At 36.6% G+C, this 19,524-nt stretch overlaps 1 protein-coding gene and 1 non-coding gene across 3 annotated transcripts in view; one reads left to right on the top strand and one right to left on the bottom strand.

The window, feature by feature from the left end:
* Nucleotides 1-19,524, bottom strand: part of SLC2A13 (solute carrier family 2 member 13) — a 409,059-nt gene that overhangs the window by 260,079 nt on the left and 129,456 nt on the right. The window lies entirely within an intron of this gene.
* On the top strand, nucleotides 6,614-6,755 carry LOC130834209 (small nucleolar RNA SNORA67). The gene has a single exon (XR_009048598.1). It is a non-coding gene; the product is annotated as a small nucleolar RNA SNORA67 (small nucleolar RNA).

Raw genomic sequence — 19,524 nt, 5'->3', positions numbered from 1 at the left:
TTTATAGCAGCAGTAGGGAGAAAGATGTAAATTCCACCACCCCACCTCTCATTGGTTGTAGCCATATTTTTTTACTCATGCTTCAGTTTTCCTTCCATCCTCCTCTTGCGCTGTTTTCCCATCTTCACCCATCACTCCTTTCATCTCCTTTCCTAGCTAGTGTCAATTACAGCAAATGGCAGAGTGACAGTTAAAAAAGGAAGAGACATCATTTCAGACTCTTGTTATTTGAAAGCCATTATTTTCTAATAGATATGTCATTATTATTATTATTATTATTATTATTATTATTATTATTAACAGGTTAATATCATTACATTTTACATTTTAGACCACCAAAATTAAATGATAAGATTAAATGACAATAAAAATATATAGAAGTACAAAATCATAGTTTCTATTTTAAACATGTGCTAAAGCTGACAATATCAACTTACTATCAATTTCTCAGAAACAGAAATTGGGGCTCAGTTGGTGTTATTTTTCTTCACTTAAACGTAATGAAATTTATCATTTAGTTTACAAAGTATTTTTCAAATTGCCAACCTAAAGGTTTAAAATTCATAGATGTGTGTACAACAGTTATACAGACATTCATATATGTATAATATATTTACAGTACACTGTTCTTTGTTTTAAGGAAAAAAACTGAAGCTACATCTTATTTTATATGAACAAGTAATTAGGCATCTAAGACAAACATCCTTATAATAATATTTTAATTTTCAAGTATAAAACAGAATTGATTTCCTCTCCTTATCCCAGTAACCATCAATTCAAGATTACATAAGTAGCAATGACTATTTAAAACATCACTACCGATGAAACTTTCCAATAATTTGACTGTTTTATCATCACTACTCAGTGTTTCCTGCTCATCTTCTATGACTATCCTTTTCAGAAGCTAATAAATGTAAGAGGCATGCTCTTAGTAGGAACCATGAAGAGAAACAATGTAATCTGGGTACCATTTCTCAGATGCTGTTTGAGAAATGCAGAGCAAGTCCCTGATGGCTTTCCTTCCACATCCTCCACGTGAGTCAGTTGCTAGGAAACGTCAAAGAGGGATTCAGTATTAGGTCTGGGGAACAATGAGCTAGCTTAATCATTATCTGAACAGTAACATATAACCTTTATTAACTATTGCCTACCCTAGGAAGCTAAAGATTACAGTTGATGGTTTTGCAGAGAAACAGACTTTGTCGTACCCTTTAACTATTTTAAACAGATTCTAGTATCTACTGAAATAAGAAGTTAACAGCTGTAGATATCTTAAAATATTTTTTTCAGCCAGAAGTTGCACACATTCTAATATCCAAACTTACAAATGATAAGAATCTCTCTTCACTGCTTCAAGCTGTATTTTGATCCTGCTACACATATATACGTGTGTGCACATTCACCTGTGTGCACACACACACACTACACAAGAAAAGAAAAAGAAAGAAAGCATACATATCACTGCTATGGCAATAAAATACCTGGCTCAAAATAACCAGAGGAGAAAAAGGAGAAACAGCTAGAAACAACTTAAGGGAAAAACACACACACACACACATAGGCACATGTGCACATATGCTCACATACACATCAAATGCATTTCTCAGTCCTCGGGGCTTGGTTTACCTGGGCCTAAAGAAAAATAAAAGATCTCTGAACCGGGAGGTGGGAAACATGAGATGCATTAATTCACTGTGTGACTCTGAAAAAGTGTCTTCACTTCTCTGGAAATCATTTCCCAGAAAATTAAGAGAGTAATGCTCGTCTCAATAGGCCTTGGGGAGGATGGGATGAGATGATGCATGTACAAGCATTTTAAAATTGTACAGCATCAGACATGAAAAGGGAGTATGGTTATCTTATTTATAAAATGGCCAACTCATGGAAGCAACCGAAACGCCCATCAACAAAGGAATGGATACAGAAGATGTGGCATATATATATACAATGGAATATTACTCAGCTATAAAAAGGGATGAGATGGAGCTATATGTAATGAGGTGGATAGAACTACAATCTGTCATACATAGTGAAGTAAGTCAGAAAGAGAAAGACAAATATTGTATGCTAACTCACATATACGGAATCTAAAAATGGTACTGATGAACTCAGTGACAAGAATAAGGATGCAGATACAGAGAATGGACTGGAGAACTCGAGGTATGGGAGGGGGCAGGGGGTGAAGGGGAAACTGAGACGAAGCGAGAGAGTAGCACAGACATATATATACTACCAACTGTAAAATAGTCAGTGGGAAGTTGTTGTATAACAAAGGGAGTCCAACTCGAGGATGGAAGATGCCTTAGAGGACTGTGGCAGGGAGGGTGGGGGGGACTCGAGGGGGGGGAGTCAAGGAAGGGAGGGAATACGGGGATATGTGTATAAAAACAGATGATTGAACCTGGTGTACTCCCCAAAAAATAAAAAAATAAAAAAAAAATAAAAAAATAAAATAAAATGGCCAACTCAGTGAATAGGCATGTGAATGGGACTCGATATTTGAAAATCAAAATTAAGCCAACTAAAAATCATTAATGGATGAGGCAGGGTTTTTTCCCAAAATTTCATACATAAATTAGACTGTTTCATTAATATTAACATCAAAACACTTGGTGTGATTTACTAAAATGGGAAAGCAATGATTTAAAACAAAAGAAAACACAAGAAAGAATGTACCTCGTGCATGTCTCTAAAAAGGTTTTAAGTCATTTGCATTAATTCTCCATAATTTCAAAGTAGAAAAGTATATCAAAGTATGAAAGATGTAAAAGTAAGCTGTTAAATAAACTATCTAAAATAATGTTCTGTCTGTCTTTTCCATGCTAAAAGTAGCATTGCCAGCACTTCTAACTTCAAGAGAATGAACTTACAAGCTATAGAATCTGTGACCCTCTACTAAATTCAAATTGAAACTGAATTTACATGTGGGTTATGCACTCTTTTTGAAGTGTTTCTTACAATCCCAGTGGCCAACATACACATGGGGAATTCCAGCACCTGGTATCTGGGGGACTCCATGTATTAGTTTGCTAAGTTTGCCACAACAAAATACCAGAGGCTGAGTAGCTTAAATAACAGAAAAGTATTTTCTCACAGTTCTGGAGGCTGGAAGTCCAAGATCACGGTGTGAGCATGTTTGGGTTCTCCGGATGCCTCTCTTCTTGGTTTGGTGATGCTGCCTTCTCACTGCATCCTCACTTGGTCTTTCCTCCCTGCACATGTACCCCTGGTGTCTCTCCTTCTTCTTATAAGGAAAGCATAGTGAATGGGGACCCATCAATGTCACCTCATTTAATCTTAATTACCTCTGTAAAGGCCCTATTTCCAAAATACAGTCACTTTCTAAGGTAGTAGGGGTTAGTATGTCATAAATTTTGGAGAGGCACAATTGAGTCCATAACATTCTGCTCCTGCTTGATCTCAGTGGAACACTAAGCACTAAGAAATGTAAAGAGATGACGAGCTCCAGGTACAGGCTGCAAAGCATTCCCTATTGTCCAAAAGCTCCAGGTCCTTATCAAGAAAGAAAACAACAAGGGAGGGCATGGCCATTCAGGAGACTTATGTTAATTTACGTAAATATCAACACGGTTGAGGAAACAGAAGTCTCTTGGACTCACAAACTGAAAGGATAAACACTGGTATGTTCAACTCTTTTCAGAAAGCTTCCTCAACCCTATCTGCAGACTTTGGCATTTATTTAAACTGGGCCTTCTACTAAAAGAACCGTATTGCTAAAATGCAAACGGGCAGTCGACACTGAAGAGGGGACACAAATGACAAGGCAGCATGTGATGACTTTGCAAATTTTCTTTCAAAGGGAGCTATAAAAATCATTAAAAACAGTTCCTGAATAATTCTAAAATTTATTTGGAATAAAAAGTCAGATAATAAACACATTTTCACTGTTTTAGCCTATGCTCTCATCTCGTCTAAAAAATTAACATCACAGAACACTGCCTTACACACACACAAAATATCTTGTATTTCTATAGTTTTTACTATCCCCTAATATTTTCTCATTTAATCCTCATAATGACTCTGAGGTAGAGAAGGCAGGAAAAGATGAGGGTAAGGAAACTGTGACATTAAATGACTTGCCCAAGGTCACAAACTAATTACCCAAGGAATCAGAACAAGAACGCAGGTCTTCACTCTGTATGACAGATTTGAGGTCCATCCTCCTCGCTATATGTACAAATACAGCTGATTCACTTTGTTTGTACAGCGGAAACTGGCACAACATTGTAAAGCAATTATACTCCAATAAAGATCTGAAGAAAAAAAAACAAAACAGAATGCAGGTCTTCTGACTTCTACGCCAGCACTCTATATTCTTGGGACTTAATGACATTCAGGGCATTGAAACTACATCTTGCAAATTTCACCACTGGGCTGTAAAAGTCTATAAATAAAATTAGATTTGCTGAAATTCTGCATATAATCACAAAATGAATTTAGACTGAAATAAAAATAATTCTGACCACTTCTTCAACAAATATAACATTTTAAAGATATCAATAATCTTAAATTTTAGAAGCAGCATTTTTGTTGTGAATTTATTTCACTATGCCAAATAACTAGGTAAATATAATAAAAGTTCAAAGCAATGAGGGGAATTTCCATAATTTACAACAGAAGGCAAAATGTAACCTAGTACATCTTATTAATTTACCATACACATTTTCACTAGGCTATAAACATTTCTTCTGCTAACTGATATTAAGGAGGACAACTGAACCACTGGACAATGAGACTTTGATCAGGTCAAAGAAAATATCCTTATTTAGGATGAAGGGAAAGCCAACTATCAAATATCAACTACAATGAAACTTGTTTTATTGAGCACTTATTATGTACTTATTATTAGCCTGCTAAGTACTTTATGTGCATTTTATCACTCAATCCTCACAGCCATTCTATGAAGTGGGTACTACTTCATACCCATTTTTCAAACCCGTTTCACTCTACTGCCTCGATTCTGAACACAAAGAATGAGATATCACCTATCACAAGTGAAAAGAGGAGAAGAAATGGGCATACAGGGCAACAAAAATAAAATAAATTTCTAAACAGGATATGCTATTAAACATCAAATTAATGAATGAGATTATGGAATTTCCTCTGAAAGTCTCAAAAAAAAGAAAACTTTATTCTTTCACGCAACAAAACTGTTGTCATAAACCATAAACCATAAATCAGGCATTCTCCCAGCTCCTGAAGACTCTAAGAATAATATGACACAATCTCTCCCCTTGAAGATTTCAAAGTCTACCAAGGAAGGCAAACATACAGAAGAGATTTTAAAAGGCATTAATATGGGTAATTGCATAGACTAGAGTTACAAAAATGCCACATGAAGGGGTTTCACAATGCTGGTTTTCACACTCCTTGCAAGCCAGTGACATAGTAATATTCTGTTATTTGAGAAAAGGTAAATCTCTGATGGGCCAATTATGTGGACCAAATACACAGCTTTTTTTTTTTTTTTTTTAATATGTTAGCTTTTTTTTTTAATTTATTGACTGTGTTGGGTCTTTTTTTTTTTTTTTTTTTTCGCTGTGCGCGGGCTTTCTTTTTAGTTGCGGTGAGTGGGGGCTACTCTTCGTTGTGCTGCGCGGGCTCCTCATTGCCGTGGCTTCTCCTGTTGTGGAGCATGGGCTCTAGGCACGTGGGCTTCAGTAGTTGCAGCACATGGGCTCAATAGTTGTGGCTCACAGGCTCTAAAGCACAGGTTCAATAGTTGTGGCGGATGGGCTTAGCTGCTCCGCGGTATGTGGGATCTTCCTGGAGCAGGGATCGAACCCGTGTCCCGTGCATTGGCAGGCGGATTCTCAACCACTGCCCCACCTAGGAAGCCCCAATTACACAGCTTTTTGATAGTTATACTATCTAAACAATAAACGAAGCTGAATTTTATGGTATGTGAATTTCATGTTAATAAAAAAATTTTAAACAAGAATGAATGAATTGTATATGCTTCAAAGTTTTACTCAAAATGTTATTTTTCAATGATCTTTAAGCATAACATGAAAGAGAGAATTCAAGTTAAACTCTTCTGAAGACTCTGTTGATGAGTTATCCTACTACATAGCGATGTCTCCTCCATAAGAGTAAGTAGAGTAAATCAGACTTCATGTTTCATTCATAAGAAAAGCTTCATTGCTTCCAAACAACTATACATTTTTATCAAATGAGCATCACAGATGTAATAAGTGATCATGCTGCCCCCCCCCTTTTCCCCAGCTGTTAGCATTTCTTATACAGTGACATTTTAATTTTTCATATCTACCTTATTACACACATAAACACAAAAATTTAAAGAGAATTTCAGAAATACATAAAAGCAAATACAAATAACAACAACAACAAAAAAAGTGGTAAAACATCGGTTAGAGAGACACTGGTTCTTATCTAAGTCCTGTGGCTAAGTGATCCAGTAGGTGAGCCATCAGAGAAACATGGTCCTGATAAGAGCTTACGAAAGAGTTACGTAAAGTTGTGGATGGACTATCATGTTAGTAACCTTCCAATAATGCCCATGCAAGGACACTACTGTCCTTTCACACAAACATATTCATTGGGTCACTGCGATAGATGACACAGTATGTTCTCCCAATGTGATCCCCTCTGCGACGGGCCAACTAGTGCTCCCCCAGCTCCCAGAAACATAGCCACTTGGGATAAAATCTGGTATGCCCAAGGTCTGTGAGGGTAAAGTGATGTTTCCTTTTGACTTATGACTGCCTATGTATATGCCTAAGTCTCCCTGTCACATCCACATATTGAAGTCGTCACCTTTCTTGACGTGGGCCAGAGGCACGGATGTGCAGCAGGCTGCTGTAGTCATCAGCCATGACCATAGCAGCCTGCTTTAGTTTTCTGTGGAAAAACTATATCCATAGAATCAGGAGGGTGTGGCTACCAACACAGTGACAGAAGAAGACAGGAGGACCTCTTGGGACACGGAGACCTTCTACAATACAACCACTGAGGACATGTCTCTCGATGTTGCTGACCTCATTTGAGAGGCCTGTGGGGCCCAGTCAGGGTCCAACTGGGACTGAGGAATAACTGGAGTAGGAAGGCAGGAAACCACGGAATAGATACTTTTGCTGTATTTTTATCTTTAAAAAAAAAATGAATGAGTGAATATAATTTTCGAATCCAAAAACTTTTTAAAAATTAAGTGCTATATGGAGCATTGATCGCACCCAAAGGAGTGTTTCAGTGTCCATAGCTCATTAAGATGCATTTATTAAGATAAAATTCTATCATTACACTGCACTAAACAAGGTTGTTACTGAGACTGAGATATAACACGTATAATTGTTAAGGAGGCTCGATATTTTTGCATTTTTCTATCTATTTTGAGGTTATAGCCATAGATTCATGTCTTTATATAGGATTTAAATTCAGTAAATACTACAATACATAGGTAGAAATAACATATTTCCAAAGTTTATTTATTGTACAAGCTGAATGCTAAGTTTTTCAATAAACCATGCTTAAAAACAAAAAGTAAAGCAAAACAAACAAAAACAGTTACATTTTTACTAGATACTTGAAAGTACCTAGTTTGAAATCCTCTTCTTCACGTTTATTCACTCATTCAACTTCAGTTCATACTATTTCATCAAAATAAGATATATTCAGACAAAAACACTATTTTGAACAATCTAAACATCTAAACAATCTAAACATCTAAACAATCTAAACATGAAACAATGTATAGAATAATGGCCATTTATTTGCCTTATTCCATTTTACTAACCAACACTCACAAACATGCATCTCATACTAATAAACCACAAGTTTGTGGAATGGGTCTCACTTATTAAATTTATTTTCAATTGGAATACCTGAAAATGGTTGTCAAATACAAATAAACAGTCGACGTTTCATGAGGTACCCAGTCATACAAGTCATGATGGCTCTTAATATGGTATCACATCATTGAAAAAGTTAATATATGTTAGCAATTTCAAGAATAAAATTTCTGGAGGCTTCTTGTAACTCCAAGGAAAGAAAGTTGGAAAGTTTTAATTCCTTGTAGCAAAAAGTATTATAGCTTCTTTTTGTTACTGATTTATTTATACCTCCCTTTACTCTAAGGGAAAAAAAGATTTAAAGCAGTTAACTTGTTTGTGACTTACAAATCAAATTAAATATTTGCTCTTTTACCACTTTACATATGAGAGTATTTTATCTGCAAATTGCCCAGAGGCGACGTTATATTTTAAAAACAAGTTCAGTTGATCCTTAAACAACCCTGGGGTTAATCTGTGTATAACTTATAGCCAGCTCAATGTATCCTTGGTTCCTCTGTATCCGTGGATTCAATGAACCACAAACAGTGCAGTACTCTAGTATTTACCACTGAAAAATATTCTCATATAAGTCCACCCCCTCAGTTCAAATCCATATTGTTCAAGAGTCAACTGTAATTCTACAGCTTTTTTAATAAGTGGATCTCTGATACCAGTTCAAAGAACTGTAAATTCTGACAGCTACTAATAATACCTTTTACTGTCAGTCTAACAGGCAATTCTAGTAATATTTTATTAAAATGCTATCTTATTATTTACCAATAGTAACCCATTAACAACATAAAATGAGTCATTGCTAATGAATTACAATTACCAGAGGATACTGTTTTAGACTCTTCTGATGGTGAAAGCACAATTAACTATACCTATAAAACATCTCACAAGACTGCTTTACATTGAACAATTTCAGGCGAACGTAATGAAAATCACCAGTTATACCACCAGATGAAATGGTTTTCTGTAAGGTGGATATTGGGGTTAGAGATAGTTCTGTCTCCTATGTCTCATATTACAGAGATTCTGAAATTGTTCTTCAAAGATGGCCACCTGACTTAATACAAGTTAGGATCAATTCATTCACTCTGCAATTTCTCATATCAATATTTGTCTAATTCCTAGACCCTGAAGGCTGCAGTCATCAAGGATAAAATAAGAAGAACCTTGAAAAAACTGTTTTCCAGAAACTGCATACCACAAACATCAATTGGATCAATCAGAACTGTGGTGATACACCATGTTTGAACGTTTATAAACCCACACAATGATTTAACTGAGGAAAAACGTCATTCTTCTATCCCGGAAATCAGCAGAGCAAAAAATACACTACATGAGATTCCAGTCTTCAGTGTAAAGTATGATTATTCATAACACAAACTATGGGTCAATAATTTACACCTGTGATTCGTAGGTGAGAAAGGGACACTCACTTCATGGGTATATCAGTCACGGGCTCACTGCCCTGCTCAGGGCCCCACCTCCACACTTTTTCCAGTAAAGAATGGTGGACTTATAATGAGGGTGGGACAGAGAGAAATGTGTGAAAACCACTAATCTAGAAATGGAAACATACATACAGCTCACCAAATAAAATTTTGTAAGTTAAAAGTTACATAATCAGGAATAAAACTGAGTTTAAAAAGCAATACCTACTTAAGGGGGAGCTTATGAGTTAACTTCTGCCTCAAGCAGAATCGTATATGAATCACTCTATTTAACAACTAGAACGTTAGATGAATTTCAACACACATGATTTTTTAACGCAGTGCTAGCTTCCTAAGAAAGTAATGAATATCTTCTGGGACCAAGGAAGAGAAGTGCCAAAAACAACAGTTAACCAAATAATGCATGGGAACTGACAGCAAGAACCAAACTTAAAAGTCAGAGTTGCCCTGTAGGCAAATACCTATAAGGGTTACTGAAGCCTTAAGTCTCAGCCTCCTGCACACTGCACAGTGAGGGGGGTAGCTAATTCTAAGACTCCCACTAAGGTGAACTCTGAAGGGGCTACACAACATCCCAAATGCCTGATATGCCTTAATGCTTGATATAAAAATGCGAACCTTCCCGAAAGAGAAGAAACCTTCAATAAGTGCTGGGATTTTACTTTAATAAACACACTGAATCTGTAATTCCTCAGCGCCCAGAGTGGTGAAGTGAGGAACACATTTTCATAACAGACCAGGAGGCCCCCTTACAAAAGCTTAGTGGCAGGAATGTGAAACAAGATCTCAAATAAAAATACGTACGCTGAGGAAAGAAAGCACCGAGGCTAGTGACTTGTGCCCCACTCCAGCATTTGAAAGCTTGTGAGAAAAAAAGGCTCAATACAGCTGAATGTATGGCTGCTGCAGAATTAGAACCTGCCTCTGGACCAGCTGCTGTGATTTGTAAAGCAACAGGAGAACCTGGGCATGTGAACCAAAAAAGAGCTGTAATCTGGTGTGGTAGCAGGAGCATGTGTCCCTCTACAAAAGATTTCCATGCCTTAATCCCTGGAATCTTCACACATACAGCCTTCTTTATCTTATTATCCACCACCTATTATCTTTTTTGTTACATTACATGGCAAAAGGGACTTCCAGATGTGATTAAGGTGATAATAGATTTCTTTTTTTTTTATTGGAATATAATTGCATTACACTCTTGTACCAGTTTAGATTTCTTTTAATAAGACAGTTAAGGGTTTCAGTGATTCAACTTAAAAGAATAAATTTAAACGATGGGTTCTTTTAGCTCTCTGAACAGTGCCTGGTAGTTGGCAAAAACAAAAGCATTTTATGAAAAGTGGCAAAAAGGGAGCCAAAAAGAAAGGTCAATCCATATGCTAAGAAAAACTGCTATGGTATGAAAGCAGCAGCTATGTTCAATATAAGAAATATGCGGAAAACACGAGTCACAAGAACTCAAGGAACCAAAAGTGATCTGAAGTGAGATTTACTAATCTGTAGAGTGATGAATCTGCACTTAGAAAATTCAACCTAATTACTGAGGATGTTCAGGGCAAAAACTATCCGGCTAACTTTCACAGCATGAATCTTACCCATGACAAAATGTGCTCCATGATCAAAAACAGAGAAGTTATGACTGAAGCTCATGTTGATGTCAAGATTACTGATGGCTACTTGCTTTTTCTGTTCTGCACTGGTTTTACTAAAAAAATGCAACAGATTGAGAAGACCTCTTATGGTCACCACCAACAGGTCCACCAAATCCAAACAAAGATGGAAACCATGAGCTGGAAGGTGCAGACAAATGACTTTAAAGAAGCGGTCAACAAAGTTATTCCAGATAGCACTGGAAAAGATATGGAAAAAGCTTGCTAATCTACTTTACCCCTGCTCTATGATGTAGTTATTAGAAAAGTAAAAATGCTGAAGAAGCTCAATTTGAATTGGGAAAACTCATGGAGCTTCACCATGGAGGTAGTGGTTCTGGAAAAGCTACTGGGGATGAGATAAGTATTAAAGTTGACCAAGCTGAAGGATATGAGCCATCAGTTCAAGAATCTCTTAAATTCAGCCTTTTAATGGTAACAAATAAAAAGTCTTATTTGCAAAAAAAAAAAAAAATTAATGATGTTACCAAATTTATAAATTTGTAGAGCAATTCAAATTTCATTATTTAAAATAATCCCACTGTTGAGCTCCCTATAAACTTAGTTTCTCATACATAAAACTTAATATGAGGTAAAGCTGAATATTGAATCAAATGTCTATTTTTTTTTCAACAGAGCAGACAATAAGTTTGAAGCACATATGCTGGCTAGACCTAAGTTATATCCAAGTCTTAGAATTAATCCAGCTTCCCAAAGACATATTAGGCAAATGGTGAAAAACCTTGGACCCTTCAATGGCACTCAACACACAAGTCAAGCTGGAAATTACATTCGCTAATTCTCTATTCTATGCCAATCAGTGTGCTCAGTTTCCCACAAACTTCATTTCATTTAATCCCCACAACTCAGCAAGATAGATATTGCTATTCCCATTTTTAAAATCAAACATTAAGATTCATAGACGTTAAGTAACTTGCCAAGTTTACCTAGGCAACAAGGGAAAGAGCTCTTACACAAACCCGGTCTATCTTCACATGAGAACATGATGAAGACATCTTATCCTCATACATAAATATGAAAATGAAAAATACTTTAGTAGAAATCCTGAAAGTGCATGAGGTGGCAATATTATTCTATGAAATGATCACCCTCTCAATCTACCTCTGCCTTCTTTTCTCCTTCTCTCTTCATAGCCTATTTGTCTCTCCCTGTATTTCAATGAATAGTTCCATATAAAAAAGAAAAAAAAGACTAGAATTCCTGTAGCAGTTTTTCGATACGCAATCTTTAGAACCAAGTAATCACAAATGTGGCCTTATTTTATTATATTTTAATTAAATTATGTATATATATTTTTTATAAATTTATTGATTGATTTTATTTATTGGCTGAGTTGGGGTCTTTGTTGCTGCACACGGGCTTTCTCTAGTTGTGGCGAGCAGGGGCTACTCCTCATTGTGGTGTGCAGGCTTCTCACTGCAGTGGCTTCTCTTGTTGCTGAGCACAGGCTTCAGTAATTGGGGCACACAGGCTCAATAGTTGTGGCTCATGGGCTCTAGAGCACAGGCTCAGTAGTTGTGGCACACGGGCTTAGCTGCTCCGTGGCATGTGGATCTTCCTGGAGCAGGGATCGAACCCGTGTCCCCTGCACTGGAAGGCGGATTACTAACCACTGCGCCACCTAGGAAGTCCCTAAATTATGTATATTTAAAAAAAATCTTCCTCAATGTATAAATTCTCAAAATTGTTTTTCAGAGAGAGAAGGACAGAGGCAGATAGAAACTAAGGTTAGATCTTTAATTCTAGTATTTTTGTCCTAACCATCCTCATCCTCTTCTCTTTCTCCGGGTGTCATGTCTCTTCTCCCCTCTGTTCTCATTCTATGTACGTTACCATTATTACCATTACGATTTAGAAATATCCACATGAACTCAGGTTTAGCCTAATATAAATATATATGGTTACATATAAAAGTATTTATAGATATGTGTATCTACCTGGAATTGTATACACGCATGCATTTCCTTGCTCTCAGCTGAGCGGGTCTAAAAGCAATAATACTTAAGTGGCAATAAGCACAGCAAGTACCAGACCTTGGTTTCTAATACTGTTCTCCAGCTGGAGTAGAGTTAGAAATTAAGGAAATGCTAAAAACAAAACCAAACAAAACTCCCATAATGACAGGAGTAGGTCAGAGGGACATAAGGGCCAACTAAAAAAGCTATCAGAGGCCAAAGCTGAATACTTTTTTCAGCAAAATAAAGTATATTGGATTATAACCCAAAGTATAAAGTAAATACCCATGAGTCCATAGTGATGTATATATACAAGTGATGAATAAGTAGTTGGAGAAAAAGAAACAAATCTCCCACGTGAAAAATTCCAAAAAAATTATGTACACATCTGTTCTCAAATAGGTGACGATAACGCCCAAACTTTGAGTGAGGGCTATGCTGTGACTTGTTTGCAAAGAGTACAGTAAAGAAGGTTGGGGTCTGGAAGGGGAGAAGAGTAACTGCACCACAGTTACATCAGCACTGACGAGTCATGTTGCTAGTATGCACTCTTGATATGATGTTATGAAAATGGCACTTTATCTTTATGGTCTTCCTTCCAAAAGCCCACAGTCTCAGTCTAATCATGAGAAAAACATCAGATAAATCCCAACCGACAGACTTTCTACAAAATATATGACCAGTACTCCTCATATCTGAGGGTCAACAACAACAAGGAAGGTCTGAGAAATTCACAGTCCAAAGGAGCCTAAGGTAACATGATAACTAAATGTAATGTGGTATCTTGGATAGGATCCTGTAACAGAGAGGACCTTAAGTAAAACCATCAAAAAAAAATACTGAGGTTTAGACTGAGAGATCACAATGGCAGAGTAAGAGGACATGAAGCTCACTTCCCCCGACAAACACATCAAAAACACATCTACATGTGGAATAATTCTCATGGAAAACTAACTGAAACTGGCAGAAGGACTCCTGTACAACCAAGGCTATAAGAAAGATACATATCTAATTGGGTATGATGGGAAGAAAAGCACCGGATCAGGACCTATGCCCCTGGGAGGGGACTCAGAAGAGAAGGGAGGTAGTATGGGCCCACACTCAGTCTGGGGAGTGAGTGGATAGAGCCATATACTGGGCTTCCCACTCCTGGGGTCCTGTGCAGAGGAGACAATCCCCCTTGACAGCCTGGAGAACTCTGGGACAGACAGAAAGGCTAGAGAAGCCTAGACTCCACTTGAGAGGAGTGCTAGCTTGCCCCCAGGCAGGGCAGAGAGAGGGTGAGAGGTCTGTCCTACCTACTGCCACCTCTCCATGCTCTGCAGTTTGAGCCTAGTGAATGCTCCAGCCCCACCCACTCCAGGCCACAGCCTAGCACTAGACCTGGGGCAGCCACAACAGGGGAAAAGACACAATCGTGGGCGGCATCTGAGTGGAACCACAGACATCTACACAGACAGGGCATCAGACCTCTGCAAGCACACAAGCCCCACTTGCTTCAGCACTCTTCTCCACTGAGGCAAAAGTCCCAGTGCGGGGAGAAGGAAAAACACACATTTAAAGGGAACACAGCCAGCTTGAGCCTGATCCTCAGGGCTTCCACTCTGGCAACCTGGGAACAAGCCCCACCCCTGACAGGGCAGTGATGGCCACTGAGCAGACAGGAAGTCCTGCCTCACATCCTGAGCAGGCTCTAGCTCCCCTATCTCCAGCCTCACCACCAACCAAGGTGATAGCTGCCAGCACACTCTGAGGAAAGACCACATCAAATGCAGCCCTCCCACCAAAGTCACTGGGTGCATGCAGCCTGCACAGGGATGCTCCCACATATGAACACCCCTTCAAGATCACAACAGGTCATTGTTTCAACTAACATCATAGAGACAGAGAAATATACATTAAAAAAAAAGCAAAGAAACTACTCTCAGATAAAAGAGTAAGAGAAAAACCCCTAAAAACATGTTATGAAACAGAAATAAACAGTTTACCAGATAAAGAATTCAGAACATTGGTAGTAAAAAAATGTTAACTGAATTAGGGAAGAGAATTGTTTTAAACACAAATCACTTTAACAAAGAACTACAGAATATAAAAAAAATCCAATCAAAAATAGATAATTCAATATCTGAAATAGGAAAACTCTAAAAGTATTCAATAGCAGACTAAATGACACAGAGGAACACACAAGTGATCTGGAAGATAGAGTAACAGAAATTACCCAATTAGAACAGCGGCCAGAAAAACAAAGGAAAAAAACAAGTGCAACATATGAGCTCTCAGGGATAATATCAAATGTACAGACAGTCACATGATAGGAGTTCCAAAAGGAGAAGAGAGAGAAGGATATAAAAAATGTATTTGAAGAAATTACAGCTGAAAACTTCCCATATCTAAAGAACGAAACAATTATCCATGTACAGGAAACACAGTGGGTCCCAAACCAAGTGAACACAGACACAGACCAAGACATATCATAATTAAAATGTAAAAAGTTAAAGACAGAATTCTAAAGGCAGCAAGAGAAAAAGAGTCATATACAAAGGAATCCCTATAAGGCTATCAGCTGATTTCTCTGCAAATACTTTTCAGGTCAGAAGGGTGTGGCACGATATATTCAAAGTGCTGAAAGGGAAAAGGCTGCAACCTAGGATACTCTACACAGCGAGACTATCATTTAGAATAGAAGGAGATAAAGAACTTCCCCGACAAGGAAAAACTAAAAGAATTCAGCAATACTAAACCTACCATAAAAGAAATGTTGAAGGGTCTTCTCTATAGGAAAGGGACAACTGCAATAAGGAAAGCAAATATGTAGTAAGGATTGAGGATCACTTAAATAAGCCAGTACATATATTAAAAGACAAATAATTACAAAAGCAACTATAACTACAATAAACAGTAAAGGGCTAAGAATGAAGATGTAAAATATGACACCAAAAACACAAGATGTGGGAGAGGGGAGTAAAAAATATAGATCTTTTAGAATGTGTCTGAACATATGACTATCAGTTTAGATCAAGTAGATATAATTAAGGGACAAAATAATATGAACCCCAAGGTAACCACAAAAAACAAAAAGAAAGGAACCCAAACTTACTACTAAAGAAAATCACCAAGCCACAAGAGGAGAAATAAAAAGAAGAAATGAACAGAGAAGAACTATAACAACAACTGGAAAATAAGGAAGAAAACGGCAATATGTACATACCTATCAATAACTACTTTAAATGTCAATAGACTAGATGCTCCAATCAAGACATAGGGCAGCTGATTTTATTAAAGAAAAAAAAAAAAAAACCCTTCAAATGCTGCCTACAAGAGACTCACTTCAGGGCTAAAAGCACATACAGAGTGAAAGTGAAGGGGATAGAAAAAGACGTCATGCAAGTGGTAACAACAAGAAAGCAGAGGTAGCAATACTTGCATCAGACAAAAAAGACTCTAAAAAAAGGCTATAACAAAGACAAAGGAGGGCATTAAAATATATGCACCCAATACAGGAGCACCTAAATATATAAAACAAATACTAACAGACGTAAAGAGAGAAATTGACAATAATACAATAATAGTAGGGGACTTTAACACCCCACCAACATCAATGGACACATCATCCAGATACAAAATCAATAAGGCAACAGTAATCTTAAATGACACAATAGACCAGCTGGACTTAATAAATACCTAATGAACATTACATCCCAAAACAGTAAAATATACATTCTTTTCAAGTGCACATGGAACTTTCCCCAGGATAGTTCACATAAAACAAGCATCAACAAATTTACAAGGAGAAAAATTATACCAAGCATTTTTTTCCTCCCACAGCAGTATGAAGCTAGAAATCAACTATAGAAAGAACTATGGGAAAAGAACAAACACATGTACACTAAACAGTACGCTGATGATGAAATCAAAGAGGAAATCAGAAAATACTTTGAGAGAAATGAAAATGGAAACATAACTTTCCAAAATCTATGGGTTCAGCAAAAACAGTTCTAATAGGTAAGTGCATAGTGATACTGGTCTTCCTCAAGAAATAAATATCTCAAATAAAGAATCTAATGTACACCTAAAATAATCAGAAAGAAAAACAAAGTAAAAGTCAGCAGAAAGAAGAAAATAATAAAGATCAGAGAAGAAATAAAATAGAGATTAAAAAACAATAAAAAAGATCCATGAAATCAAGATCTGATTTTTTTGAAAAGATAAACAAAACTGATAAACCTGTAGCCAAACACAGAAAGAAGAAAAAAAGAGAGGACCTACTAAACAAAATAAGAACTGAAAGAGGAGAAATAACAACAGATACTGCAAAGATACAAAAAAACATAAAAGAATATTATGAACAGGTATATGCAAATTGGACAACACAGAAGAAATGGATAAATTTCTAGAAACATACAGCCTGTCAAGATTGAGTCAAGAAGAAATAGAATTTGAACAGACCAATCACTAGAAGTGAAATTAAGTTTGTAATAAAAAAAAAAACTCCCAGCAAACAAAATCCAGGACTACATGGCTTCACAGGGGAAGCCTAACAAACATATAAAGAACTATTACCTATCCTTCTCAAACTACTCCAAAAAACTGACAGGAGAAAAGACTCCTAAATTCATTTACAAGGCCACCATTAACCTGACACCAAAACCAGATGAAGACACTACAAAAAAACCCACAAAATTATAGGCCTATCTTTGATGAATATAGACGGAGAATTCCTCAGCAAAACACTAGCAAACCGAATCCAACAATATATAAAAAGGATCATACACCATGATCAAGTTGGATTTATTCCAGGGTCACAAGCACGGTTCATCATGTTCAAATCAATCAATGTGATACATCACATTAATAAAAGGAAGGATAAAAATCACATGACCACCTCAATAGACACAGGAAAAACATCTGACAAAATTCAACATCTATTCGTGATTTAAAAAAAAAAAGAAACCTCAACAAAGTGGCTATGAAGGAAACATATCTCAACATAATTAAGGCAATTTATGATAAACCCACTGTCAGCACAATACTCAGTGGTGAAAAGCTGAAAGCCTTCCTGCTGAATTCAGGAACAAACCAAGGATGCCCACTCTCTCCACTTCTATTTAACATTGTATTGGAAGTCCTAGCCATAGCAGTCAGACAAGGAAGATATAAAAGGTATCCAAATTTGAAGGAAGCAGAGAAAACTGTCACTATTTGCAGATGACATGATACGTTATATAGAGAACCCTAAAGTCTCCACTCAAAAATTATTAGAATAAATGAATTCAGCAAGGCAGCAGGATACAAGATTAATCTGCAGAAATCTCTTGTCATTCTATATGCCAAAAAAGAACTAGCAGAAAGAGAAAGTAAAAAAAAGCCCGTTTAAAATCACACCAAAAAGAATAATTTACATAGGAATCAATTTAACCAATGAGGTGAAAGACCTATACTCTGAAAACTCTGAAACATTGATGAAGCAAATTATAGATGATATATAAAAATGAAAAGATATCCTGTGCTCTTGGATTGGAAGAATTAATATTGTCAAAGTGGCCACACTATCCAAAATCATGAGTCAAGAAATAAAAGTTTGTATAAACATATTTCTTTACATTTGAAGGTGAACATCCTTCTAAGAGAGTAAAGTGTTTGTGGAGAAGGATGATAAGAGGTAACAAAGTTTGGGCACTGTTGTTTTTTTGCATTATAAATCTTTAGGATTATTTGGTTTTTAAAAACCTTTGGGTATCTATTGCTTTAATATTTTTTAAAGATAAAACTTTAAAAAATAACATGGGTTAAGAAAATCGACATAATCTTACAGAGAAATCAAATAATTTGCTTTTAAGTAGCAGAATCAGAATTAGAAAACAGGCTGCATGAGCTCAGTCCATGTGCTTGGCTATATGCTTTACCTTTTTCTGTGATTGAGTGGATAAAATAAAATAGAATTACAATGAATGGCAGGTATTGTTAGAACTATATACCAATGTAAATTTTTTAAATCAAAGAATTTCTTGCTGAAAAGCAATCTGTTACTTTTAACAAAACTCTACCTCCCCCCTATTCTTTCCCTTCTTCAACAGAAAGAATTTGCTAACTGATGAAGTAACTGATATCTAGGACCATCCAAAACAGCATGAATGTGAGATTTTTGACACCCTTTACACAACATGTATCAATTCCTCCAGAAATATGTGTAATTGATATAGTGTGTTCTAAATTATCTTCTCTCAAAGAAAATTTTAAATAGCTAATTTTATTAAACAACAGACTGCGTATTGCATTGATAATTTCAATTTTAAATGGAAATTCTCTCCACCCAAATTTATTACTGGCAACTTTACAGCTGAATAACAAGGTTTTATCTGTTCTTTTTTACTGCATTTTTTTTTCAAAATGCCAGCTTTGTCTACCTTACAACCATCAGGATGGCCATTATCATAAAAACAGAAAACACCCAGTGTTACTGAGAACGTGGAGAATTTGGAACCCCCGTGCGTTGTCGGTGGCCATGTAAAATGGTACAGTCACTATGGAAAACAGTCTGGCGGTTCATCCAAAAGTTAAGTATAGACTTACCACATGGCCTAGAAATTCCAGTTCTGGGTATACACTCAAACGAACTGAAAGTAGG

Source organism: Hippopotamus amphibius, chromosome 12, assembly GCF_030028045.1.
Source record: "Hippopotamus amphibius kiboko isolate mHipAmp2 chromosome 12, mHipAmp2.hap2, whole genome shotgun sequence".
Lineage (NCBI taxonomy): Eukaryota > Metazoa > Chordata > Mammalia > Artiodactyla > Hippopotamidae > Hippopotamus > Hippopotamus amphibius.
Note: the sequence above shows the minus strand (reverse complement) of the source record. Positions and strands in the feature narration are given on the sequence as shown.